The sequence below is a fragment of the Leiobunum rupestre genome, chromosome 4, assembly GCF_980474605.1.
Source record: "Leiobunum rupestre chromosome 4, qqLeiRupe1.1.hap1, whole genome shotgun sequence".
NCBI lineage: Eukaryota > Metazoa > Arthropoda > Arachnida > Opiliones > Sclerosomatidae > Leiobunum > Leiobunum rupestre.
The window spans coordinates 12,282,496-12,295,752 of record NC_143387.1 but is presented as its reverse complement, the minus strand read 5'-3'; positions in this window follow the sequence as shown (position 1 = coordinate 12,295,752).

The window sequence follows — 13,257 nt, the reverse complement described above, 5'->3', positions numbered from 1 at the left end:
ATGTTTTCATGGGGCACAAAACATAAATCTCTTATGCTTTGGTTTCGAGAAAAGATTTATGAGCGCTGGTAACATACACCAACTCGGCTCACAAGGTTAAGCTTTCTCGCTCTCTTCAACACTTCAAACTTTCCTGCTTTAAATAACTGTATATGATTTCCGTTTTGGCAAAGACTATTTTTTATAATAACGCGCTTTGTCTTAAAAAAACAGTCAAAAGCTCAGATTACTTTTAAAGTTCCAGACTGCCTCAAGGGGGTCTTCAATCTACCTTCCATTGAGATTTAATGTTTTTAAATACGCTACTGGTAACGCCTTATATTTTCAGTACGAACAAATGGTGTGTATCGAATACTTACCAGCTTCAACCAACTGCCGTAGGTCGTCTTCTGAACAACCGGATGGTACGCAGATACCAAACTTTGACGGAGAGTCGTACATAGACCATAAAAGGTTACTAAACCCGTTCATAGCCTAAAAAATTGAAGTAATATTTCGATAAAAAACATTGTAACAGTAAAGAGCAAGTTTGATTTGAACATTATTAGACAGTTTATTTATGAAACAACCGTGACGGCTCAGGATCTTACTTCTTTGTTGTAAATTTACAATAATCGGATATAATCATTTAAATTTAATATTGACTTAAAAAACCAAATGTTTTGTAAGAAATTTAAGTATGTTTTAAATTAGTTGATAAGGGCAATTTTATCAAAAAGTATTTATTCCAGAGATACGAAAATTTCAGGAAACAAGTTTCAAAAGGGAACTTCTTAATGTGTAAATTTTATTGAAATTCAAAAAGGAAATTTGGTTTCTTCACCGGTCCACGATTACCTTAAAGGAAAAGTTCAGGTTGGATAAGATTTGGATTTACTTGAAAGATTATGTTTAAATAAACTCAAAAATATTAGCCGTAAAATGGTATCTTTTTTTAATGACAAGAAATTAATTTTTAAACGAGCCAAATTTACCCGCCAAGCGATCTGCCATTTTGTTTTGCGGTGACGTTTAAGGACTTTAATCACGCGCTGTTAGCTTAATAACAGCGATCTGCTCCATGCGCGTGCTTGCTCCGCGTATGGTCTGCGGAGGGAGGGTGAAAGAAAATGGCAGCTCGCTTTTCGGGTAAAATTCACTCGTTTAAAAATTAATTTATCTTCATTAAAAAAACATACAATTTTACGACTGATATTTTTGAGTATATTTAAACATGATTTTTCAAATAGACCCTAGTTTTACCCAACCTGGACTTTTCCTTTAACTAGTGCTCCGCATGGCTCCGGCTCCGGAGCCGGCTTCGGCTTCAGGTCCGGCTCCAGCTCCGACTTAAACCCTATCGGCTCCAGTCGGCTCCGGCTTTAGTTCCGGTGAAAGCCGGAGCTGGATCTGGAGCCACGGCTCCGGCTCCAAGTTTTTTAAACCGGCTCCAGGAGCCGGCTCCGAATTAAAGGAGCCGGCTCCTGAGCCGCCTCCAATACTTTTATGGTAATTTCTTATGTCTAAGCTTTGGGAGCATCCATAAATTAAGTGAGGCATTTAGGGGAGGGAGGGGATAGAGCTGAATCTCACCCAATCTCACGTGGAGGAGAGGGGGGGTTTCGGCAAATATCACGTAATTGTTTCTGCAAGAAATAGTGTAAAATTGCGATAAAACTGGATTAAATTAAGTAATTCAACCCTTGTACACCTTCATCAGCATGCCCTATGACCTCTATTGCCCAAGTGTACGTGGTGATCAGAAAAAGAGATGCTGCAATACATGCGGTATCTACATTCTATCCCTCACAAGAGCTGCAGAGCACCGGCGTGCGGTTCACAGAGCACCAGCGCGCAAAGTGTGAACTTCACGGATTGTCACACGCCGTGTTACCGAGCTTCTGTGCAAGCGACAACGGTTTAAAGTGACTAAATCAGAGCGAGGTTGAAGGAGCAGATGATTCTACTGAAAATCACATGGACATGTTGGTTCCAGTAGTCACTCTTGAGACCACACATGAGTCCCCGTGGACTGAATTGGAATGAATATTCTTTTACGAATTTAAATAGTTCCTTAATACTTAAAATATAAGTATTTTATTGTTCGATTTTCTCACTGTGATTCTAGACTACGTTCTGTCTATAATACTAGTCTTAACTAGTCTTAAATATAAATAATTTAGCAAATTATGTTTTTTTTTAAATAAATCCAATGCAATCAAACACATATTAACATATTTACACTAAAAATACGCTTTTTGAAAAATCTCAGTTGATATTAGGAGGGAGGGAGGGGGGAAGAAAATGTTCCGATGGAAAAGCAGGCAGGCCGCTCGACTGTCTCAAAAATATGTTTTGCGAGAAGCGTAAAAGCTAGGCGAAGCATCAAGGGTAAGAAAATTTCAAGGGTGACTGACAGAAGAAAACCAAGGACTTTAAGCTGTAATTTTATGTTTAATTTTTGCAAATCACAAGAAAAATATAGCGGAGATACTTTTTTCCACTAAATAGTCCAAAGAAAAGATTTGGAAGGAGCCACCTTAGAACCAAGTCCTATAGTGGTAATTAATTCTATAAATTCAAGCGGCCTGGTTGCTTTACGTAGGAGGGTGGTGGGAAGCCCTTCAATTCACTGGAGCCACCACAATGCATTTATTTTAACAGTTAACCTCAACAAGTTTTTATAAATAATATCTTGTTAGTTTTTTCGAACACTGTTAATAAACTTGAACAAACCTCAGTTTTAAAAGTAGAGTTTATTTGATGGAACAGTGGTTTAAACCATTTTAGATTCTTTGATTTCGGTGGGAGTGGAGTTCGAACCGAGATAATGCAGTATCGGCCAGTTTCGGGGGGTTTTTTTGAATTTACGCCACTTGGAATCTTCACACTGACACACTCATCAAAGGAGCCCATTGAACTTGGGCGGCCCATTAAGATTCCACTTTGAGGTTTTCCAATGGAATCCAAAACTATTAAAATATATGGTCATGAAATGTTTTACTCAAAAGTTACACAAATTGAATTTTGTTTAATTATGATTAAATGATACAAATACTTAAATGCAAATCATGAAATCATTTAAAAGTTTAAGCTATGTTCAAAATATATGTAAAAGATGATTTTACTATTTCTTAATCGCAAAATTACCAATTAAATATGCTTAAAATTATTCCGATCACAAATAATGTAGCGCAGTTTTATATAGGAACCCACTTATTCAATAATTTTCACTTACATTTTCAATTAAGAACAAGTTTTGTTTATAAGTTTTTATGGTTGGAAATTTTATCCTCTAGATTCCGTAGAGAAAGTAATTTTGGTGTTAATGTCAATCTAACTAAAAAATGGCTGATCTGCACCTTTAAGAGTTTTATCTGACTAACCGGAAGAAAAGTATTTTGGTTAGGTGGTTTTAGCACTTTTTAAGAGATACAACGGATGGTTGTGATTTTGAATCTCTTATTATACAAATGCTTTTTTTAACCCTTAAAGGTTTTTCATAATTATTTTTCATTTCTCTCTGTTAAGCGGAAAGGGTCAAAATTTATGATAATTCTCTCCTTAAGTGCTTTCGGCGGCTATAACGACAATGGTCAAGGAGTTCACTATTTTTACCCGAAATTGTTAAGACACTTTATTTTGAAATTTTGAATTTTTAATAAGCGTTCAAATTAGATGTTCTCTAAAAATATAACGAAAAATAGATTTGGATCAATATTGAATAATGTAATTTGAAAACAATTCGGAGATGGTTGAAGTTTATAAGACAACAATTTTTTTAATTAAATATCTCGTCCGATAATGGAAGTTAATTTGTGCCAGAAATTCTTGTCTAAATGCTTTAAGTTAAAATGAGGAAAATATTCAATAATTTCCAGGAGGATAAACGTTCAGTCATTTTTAAAATTGTCACGTTGAGTTAATACCTTAAAGTATTGAATAGTAAGTCATCCTAATATCTTTACTTTTTTAAAACGTTCAGAGTTTTTTATGCTATGTACGCTGGTAAATGCATTAAAGACTAATAAACATACTTTAAGAGGCATACGAAAGGTTTATTATAAATGTTTTACTCTTCACTCTATTTTCTTAGCGGACTTTCTAATAACATTTCATCTTCTGGTCCATATTAAATCTGGTCTCCTTTATCTACAACTTATGCAAAGTACACAAAGGCGGTTGGGTTAACTCCTTACCAGCTCTAATTTAACATTATTAGAATAGAAAATTTTCGAATTACGATGTTTTATGTAATTTATGTAAGGAGAGTTGATATGTAAAATCTCAGCAAATATTTATTGTTTAGGGCTCAGATATTGTTTTTTTAAAGCTGCCTATTCTTAAATTCTTGTATTTCTATCAACTCAAGTGTTGTTAAACTTCCGGAAAAAGAAAATGCGGAAAATTTTCCGCAAAACGGGAAAATAAAAAATTGAAACATAAATTACTTTTTAAGTGTTTTTAACGTTTTCACTTTATATCGATATAAAATGGTGTATATCAGTAAACTTACTTAAAAATATTACTAATGTTACATTGTTAATCAGTTTAAACTAGTCTAGAGGTTTAATTTTACTTTCAGATTTGAAAATATTAGGTGAAAATGCCGCTTTATTTAAATTTGCAAACAATATATTAGACTAATCATGGAATGAAAACTTTTTTTATTTTTTTCGGAAAAAAAGAATTCCGACTTACAACACTTATCAGCTCTCAAACTGAAATAACGTCAAAAATGTTAGTACACTTTATGTAAAGAAGTAACAAAAGCGTCGAAAGCTCTATCTACTATGTTCATTAAAGAAGGTTTTCTGTATTTTGTTTCTTAATTACATTCAAAGATAATTCGACGGTGAAGTTTTTTTTCTTATTTAAGTGTTCATAAAGTGATGCAATATTGTTAAATATCTCTGTTGTATATATTAACTTTGAAAATTAACAAAACATGTAAAATGTAAGCCAATATTTCGAATACCGACCCTATGCATTAAAATGCCCAGAATACCCTAAACAATAAATATATATTCTTTGTTTAATGTAAAAAGATTAATACTTTCACGGTCTAAAATTAGTGTACTAATTTTTCGTAAACTCTGATAAAATATCCTTTTGACTCAATAACCTTTATTGTTGACCATTCATAAACAAAAGAAATTTAGGGTAGAGAAACTGGCGACTAAAAGTTTGGCAACGTATGTATTTGTGAGTCTTTCTTTCAAAACATAATAATGGAATAATAGTATTCCCAATAAACAATTGTTTGAATAATTCTTCTGAAAAGTAAGTAAATTACTAAATAATATCATGAACATTATTTAGGTGCCGTAAAGGACGATGAATACTTTAAAAGTTACAGTATATCCATTTAACGGTTATTTCTAAACTTGAAATAGATTGGTTTAACCCATGAATTATAATAATTTTCTTGGTGGATAGTTTATTGGAAACAGCGTCCAAAGTAGCCTTCCTTACACAAATATAATAAAAAAAACACCTAAAAGCCCTTTAAAGGCAAGTGTCAGTCCCACAAGGATTCAATAGCAACCTTTAAAGGGTTATCACATATTTACCAATTTAAACTGCTATAAATTATGATTTGGTTCTTAACATAGAAATCATAGGAATTCATTTCTAACCCTTTTCAAACTCTTTACACCTTTATTTAGATCCTTTACTGAAATACGTAAAGTTTATATAACGAAATAATTTCCTTACTTTGAATTGCCCACATTTTCATATCTTTCACGGCTAACAGAGTCTTCAAGAGAGAAGCCATGCAACCTTCGCTCAAGTCGACCTCTGCACTTTGCCTAAGAACCATGGGAATGGCGTTTTTGATCAAAGACTCGATGCCCGATTTCACGTTGCTCTCCAAAATTAGTAATTTATCGAAAGCAGCTTTTTCCGAGACTTCGGTTTTGGGATTAGGAAACACGCTGAGTTTATCTCCATTTGAAAACGACCAAAGGAAAGAAAATAAAATCAAATAACAGACGCGGATGCTCGTCACGATCTTCATGCTAAAATGAGACGTCTCGTTCACCACTGCAAAAATTGTAGACTGATAAATTCGTTAAGAAATGAAACGACCAACTTTTTTACAAAATATCCTCTAGAGGAAAAGAGGGGGAAGGGGTCCAAGGACCAAGTGATGGCTATTGCCCGAAGGTGAAAAATTAATTTAAAAATCGATGGCGGATTCAACGAAGATCTTAGGCTGTATTTAATAATGGAAATGGAAACTTGGAAATGGAAACTTGTTTATTGTGTATCAAAACAACACTATTACAGCGTCAGCTAGTTGACACACATTGCATAAAAATTACATGTACAAAGTGTTTAAAAATGACCGAAAGGTGAAAAGCTGAATGTAGTTTTAAGTGATAAACAGGTTTCATGGCTCCTACGTATTAAGAGCCGGTAAAGTTTTAAGTTCAGATAATTTACAGCTAAATAAATCGACTACTTCAGTATTTTTGTTTGCAGTTTTTAAAATTCGGTTAATGGGGTTTAAAAGACTTTTAGAAATTTTGAACAATTGGGGGTGCCATGTATAATAGTTAGGGACAACAAAGTTTATTTTGGGAAGAAAGTCCTCGCTAGGAATCTGATTTTTTAACAATTTATATAAAAAGATAAGTTCGGATTTTTCCCGGGTTACAGATAATTGATCAATTTGAAATTCTCCTAGTAAAGTAATATAGTTATATCTATGACTTTTTATAAAGTTAGTATGTAAATATTCGATAAATTTCTTTTGTACTGATTCAATTATTAAAAGTAGATAGAGGCTACAGCCTCCCCACGCCAACGAACCGTACATGAGTTTAGACCGAGTTAAGCTTTTATACAGAAGAATAAAGTGAAATTTTGAATTGATTTTTTTGGCAAGTTTTAAGATAACACCTAATAGCCTTCTGCAGCTATTAACAATATGATGGACGTGATCTCGGAAGTATAACCCTTTATCAAGGTATATTCCGAGGTCTTTGGCAGAGTCTTTGCGCGGGACTGTATCACCGTTAATAATAATAATAATAATAATAATAATAATAATAATAATAATAATAATAATTAAATTCAATTCAATATTTCCACATAAGACTTTTATCACTGAGATTATAATGTTTCTTAAATTTGAGATTTCCAATAGACTTCGTGAAACATTTTGAACATGATTTACTATTGCAATTATTAATTTTAAATACCTTATATTTAAAATAAATAAGTTAAAAGTTCACAGTTATCTCTATAATTACAGTTAAATTCGCATTGTCTTTAAAAGTTAATTTTCCTATTGCTTGGGAAATTAGATGGCACCAGGTGATGTTCACTCTGACTTGTGAGAAAATTTCTTTAAAAAATGTATAATGATATAGGCATATATATATACATGTATAAATTTGCTGAACCAGAAAAGTAAATTCGATATATCGTTTTAACCAACAACTGAATGTATCATTTGAAGAACCTGCTTAAAGGACGTTTAAAACTTGAAAATAGTTTCGGTTTACCTATTTTCTGATAGGACGTTTAACAATTATCCCACAAAGTGTCCCAAACTCGGCGTCAACCTAAGAAAGTGAAGCTGCATGGGTGTGAGATGAACAACTTCGATCTCCCTTTTCAAGTCAGCGTTGTCAGATACATTGGTAGTCAATAAAAAAATTTCAAATTTGAAATCCAAATGAAAAAGTTATTTATTTTCGATTTTCATGCACGAAGGAGTTAGAGGGCCAAGTCTTAGTGCGATTTAAAGCATTCGCATAGACATATATTATAAAAGTTGTTAACACTCGTAAAAATAGAATAGTAACATGTTAATTACAAGAAACAGTTAGTTTCAAAAATTAACAAAATTAAAAAAAACACACTAAATACACTAAACTAATAAAAAATAAACAATGGCAATGCTGATGGCTTAAGGCAGGGGAATTTTAATTATATAACATCATGGTATTTTATTTTTTCTCGTTAATTTGCCTAATAACTTCTTAACGTTAAGAATTTGTTCGCTAATTACTCTAGCTTAGAACGTTGATTATAATATATCAAGACCCGCCTTAAGAAACCAAGATTGAACAAACATGCTGAAGCATAACATAAAAAACATTTTTTTTAAATGCAATTGCCAAAGCAAAGCAAAATAAACTGAAATTTGAACGTTAAATGCTCAAGCGTAGTATATCAAGGCATTTAAAATTGTAAAATTCTATATGTTGCATAGCAAAGAATGTTTTTAGAACCAAATGCTATAGGATAGTAATCTCGAGTTTTTGAAAGTTGAACGCTATCGAATTTCATAGCGAATGGTGGTTTTGAACATTAAATTAACAAGGTATGTTCTAAAAACGTAGGTTCAAAACAATGGAAGCTCTTAACAATGGACGTTACTAACAATGGACGTATCTAATAATGGATGTACCTAACCAGAGATGGTCCTAACCAGTGACGTTCCTAACTATTAACGTTCCTACAAAGCGGCGTTCCTAACACTTAACGTTGCTATCAAGCGACGTTCCTTACTAGGGACGTTCCTAACAAGATACATTCTTCCTAACAAGGGTTTTTAATAAACATGGACGTTATTAAAAATGGAAATCATAAAACGACTTTAAAACAAGGGACTTTCCTAACATGAGATGTTCCTAACAAGATATGTCACTTATACTGGACGTTCCATACAAGGGACGTTCCTAACCAGGGACGTTCCTAACCAGGGACGTTTCTAACCAGGGACGTTCCTAACAAGTGACTTTTCTTACAAGGGTCATTCTTTTCGAGGATTAAACCTAACAAGAGACCATCCTAACAAGGGATTTTCCTTACAAGGGACGTACTTAACAAGGGACGTTCCTATCAAGGGACGTAGCTAACAAGGGACGTAGCTATCAATGGACGTATCTAACAAGGGGCATTCCTAAAAAGGGACGTTGTTAAACAGTGTCGTTTCTAACAAGGGACGACCCTAACCAGAGATTTTCCTTACAAGGGACGTTCCTTATTAACGGACATTCATTTCAAGGGACGTACCTAACAAGAATCGTTCCTTACAAGGGACGTTCATTTTAATGGACGTTCCTTAAAGGCGACGTTCCGATCAAGGTTTGTTAATAAGAAGGGACGATCCTAACAAGGGACGATCGCGATCCTAATAAGGTACGATCCCAACTATGGATGTTCTTAACAACAAGCGTTCCTAACGAGGAACGTTGCTAACACGGGCCGTTCTTTACAAATAATTTTCTTCGCTTAACATAAAAAAACAAATAGTTGTTGGCAATGAAACCGAAAATCGTTTGAGGGGTATTTTATGAAATTAATCCTCTCAAAGTGTAATTATAAATATTAAAATAAATCCTGCTAGAGTCGGGAGCAAGACCTCAGATGGGTTTTGGTCGGTTTTTGTCAAACGGATGGTTCACTGTCCCTCAAGAAGAGTTCAAGCGCTCTTGACCAAATCATTATTTGGTGGAAAGTACGGGAACAAAATAAAGAGTGACTTTTGTTAATGGAATTGCAACTTTGGGTGCCAGAAACATAAGTAACTCTTCTCTACTTTCAAACGCTTTCATTTACAGGCTTAAATTATTTCAATTATTTTCCAAGAAAGCTTTCCATCCGCCCGGTTTACTAATGTGCCTATTTTTTTAATTTTTTTCTTTAACTGCTGCCGGCTATTAATACGCCCCAAAAGACGAACATATATTTTATAAAATATCTGGTTACTTTTCTCCGTAGCCAATGCAACATTTAATTTTTCTTTTAATTTGTTTTTAAAATTTCCTTGTGCTTTAATTGCAACTTTAAAACACGTACAGTCATTATTTTGAAAATGAACATATAAAAATGGTTTCAAGAATTACATTCAATATTGTTTAAACTAGAGTTAATGTTTTTGCCATTACGTCACAAATGACGTCTGCCCTCAGTAGTTTTTATTTTGATTAAGGCAAATGACGTTGGCATGCTGTTTAATAGTGGGAAATAAAGCTAAATTAGGTTTTTAGGAAACTAAATAAATGACCAATTACATCTTAATTGGCATAAATATTAAAAAAACATTTGAAGCCATTAATAACTTAAGACATTTTTAGTTTCATTGCTTTGTCTAAAATAAGTTGTTTTTAAATTTATGTCAAGAGTGATGACGATAGCTAAAAAAATAAGGTTTTACAACTGTAACTTTTTTTAAATTTTAGAATTCGTTTTACTGATTCATGAAAAAAAGTGTACATATTTAACACATTGACCTTATTAATTTAGTGTATCTCCTATTATGGGAAGTGCTATTTTAGGGAACTGGCTCTTTTAAGAGCTGTCCTTTTTGGGAAATGCACTTCGAGTGAGCTGCAATCCAAGGGTTTTACTCATTAATAAGGGACGTCAAAGCTTGGGGAAAGGGGGACAGCATCAAATAGAGCTGTGGCAGGGCACCCTGGCCACGGCCGTTTTTGGGCTCCTCGACATCCCCCTCCCCTTGTGCATGGCTCCCAACTTTTTGTGTGACAAAAAAAACAGTTGCTAATTGTTAAGAACTGTTCAAACTGTAATTAATAATCAAAATCTATTCAAATGGTAAATGTGTGACTTAAAACAGTATTTTAAATAACTCTTATAAAATAATTAAAAATTGAAATTGGATATAACCTCTGGTGAAATTTTACTTCATCGCCTTCTCAACACAATGAAACCAACTACATTCATTTATTTTGTACGATATTCTCATAAAGATTTAATTAAAAAATTTTAAATATACGGTTTTGAGTTGGTTTGCCAAGTTAATAAAATAATTTATCTGAACATATTCAAGAACACATTTTTATCTCCCTAAATAATAAAAATTATATCAAAATCAAAATCACAGTGAAACTGATCTAAGAATGACCTAAATAGTCAGATATAAAAGTTTCGTATATAGGAAGCTGCACTGCCAGGGGTGTGCTCTTGAATGATGATAATGCTATGCTTGAAAGAAACCACTCTCTTAATAAAATACGCTTTATGGGACCTACGCTTAAATTTTACTTCTAGTTGGTAGTATAAATCGCAAAGAATACTTAATAACATTTCTTTTGGGTAACATTTGCGCGCCTTTAAACTTTAAAAACCTTCATTAAATACGCTCTAAATTATTAATCTGATATGATTTTAACCGTTCACCAACGATTTCCAATATCTACAAAGTTTTTTGATAAGAAAAGTATACTAATAATTTGTTGTTAGTTTTCATTTAAAATATTTATGGATAAAAATGGTAAATTTCTACTTTTATTTTTAGATTGGAACTGTTCAATACTTTGGTTTTTTGTTTATTTTTGATAAGCCAAATTTGAGAGTTTGGATAGATGCACGCTTCAATGTTAATAGCCTTTAATACATTGGTTTTTAGAGATGTCGATACTGCGTACCCGGGTGTAAGTTGATAACATTTAGAAATTTGTATGGCAGATTTTGTTTATTTTCCAAAAATACATTCTTTAAAAAGTGGATAAATATGATTGAAAAATGCTTTAGAATATACAGGGTGTTTTGAATTGCTCTGACTGGGCATTTTGTTTTTCAGAAACTGCAAGAGATAGAGTTGCGAAATTTTCAGGGTATTATTTCTAGTGTGGGATCGATTTAAATGCTAAGTTTCAGAAAAATCGGAAATAATGTCGGGTTTTTGTAAAACATATTTTTTCACCGGTAGGTGCTAGAAAAAACGTTTCAATGAGAAAGTTGTAGAGTGCTGTTGAAAATGTTCAAAGAAATTGGTTTCATTGGAAAAGAACACTTTTTTACGAAGATATGAGCTGATGAAAAAAACAAGCTGTCCATAGGGGCAAATAGCCTTCTCATTTTTCATTTTTGTACTTAAATGAAATAAATATCTGAAAGATTTAATTGAACATTTAATTCGAAAAAAAATTACAAGTGAGGTTCTATGATACCTCCGTTTTCCACGATACATGTTTGGGCACGATGAAGCATGTTTTGAAACGAGCGTCTGATCATATCAGGAGTGACCAGTTCAAATGATTCGGTGACGCAAATCTTCGATGTTTTCAACGGGCTTTACGTAAGCTTGTGCTTTGATGAACCCCCACATGGAAAAGTCCATGGGAGTTAGGTCCGGAGATCTCGCAGGCCATCGAACGTGACCGTTCCTGTTTACCCAACGCTGAGGGTACTCGTTGTTAAGAAGCTCCACTACACATCTAGGTACGTGGGGTGGTGCGCCGTCATGTTGGTACCACATCTGTCTGTAAACTTCCAGCGGAATACCTTCTAAAGCGTCTGCTATTGCGTCCTGCAAAAGCGCCAAGTAGCGTTGTCCATTAAGACGAGCTGGGAGGAAAAATGGGCCAATAACTCGATCCCTGAGCGAACTCGCCCAAACATTCAGTCGGAGTTGTTGTTGATGATGGTGAGGAAAACCCCAGTGAGGATTTTCATAACACCACATGAGGGTGTTTTGATGGTTGAAAGGCCCATCTCTCCCAAAGGAACAATCGTTGGTCACCAGCATTTGACATGGTTATTAGTCAGTTGCAAAAATCAAATCTACGTCCCATATCTCTTTCTGGCTGAGCTTGATGGTTGGTCGCTCGATACGGATGGAAGTTGTGATTGTGAAGAGTGGTCCACACGTAGGTCGTCGATAATCCGAGATCATCGCTTGCACGTCTGACGCTTGCTCGAGGATACGCAACAAAATAGGCTAGAACGGTGTCTTCCATGTTGATGTTTTAACGACCTGGTCCACGAAATCTGGGATTGACGTTTCAATAAGTCTGAAAGTCACTAATAGCTCCAAGAACGGTGTTGTGGTTAAGTCTTCTATCTGAATATCGAATGGTGAACAATTCATTAACCCTATGCGCGTTACGATTGGCTTCACCATAAAAAAACTCAACCATATAAGCACGCTGATCATGATAATAATATAGTGGCTTCTTGATTAGATTCAATAAACGTTAGAGAGTGGTTGAGAAAAAAGATTTCACATTAAATTCTAATTGAAAACTTGACCTTTGGGCGTAGTTGGCCTACTGATACGTTTTAAGACCTACTCTAGGCCTATATTGGCATTTTGGTAAATTACATGTACTTTTTTAAAGGAATTTAATCTTTAAACGTGATTTCGTTCATTTACGTACAAAAATGCGAAGGCTATGGGCCCCTATGAACAGCTGGTTTTTTCCAAAGTGTTATTTTCCAATGAAACCAATTTCTCTAGCACCTACTGGCGAAAAAATATTTTTTTACAAAAACCCGAAATTATTTCCG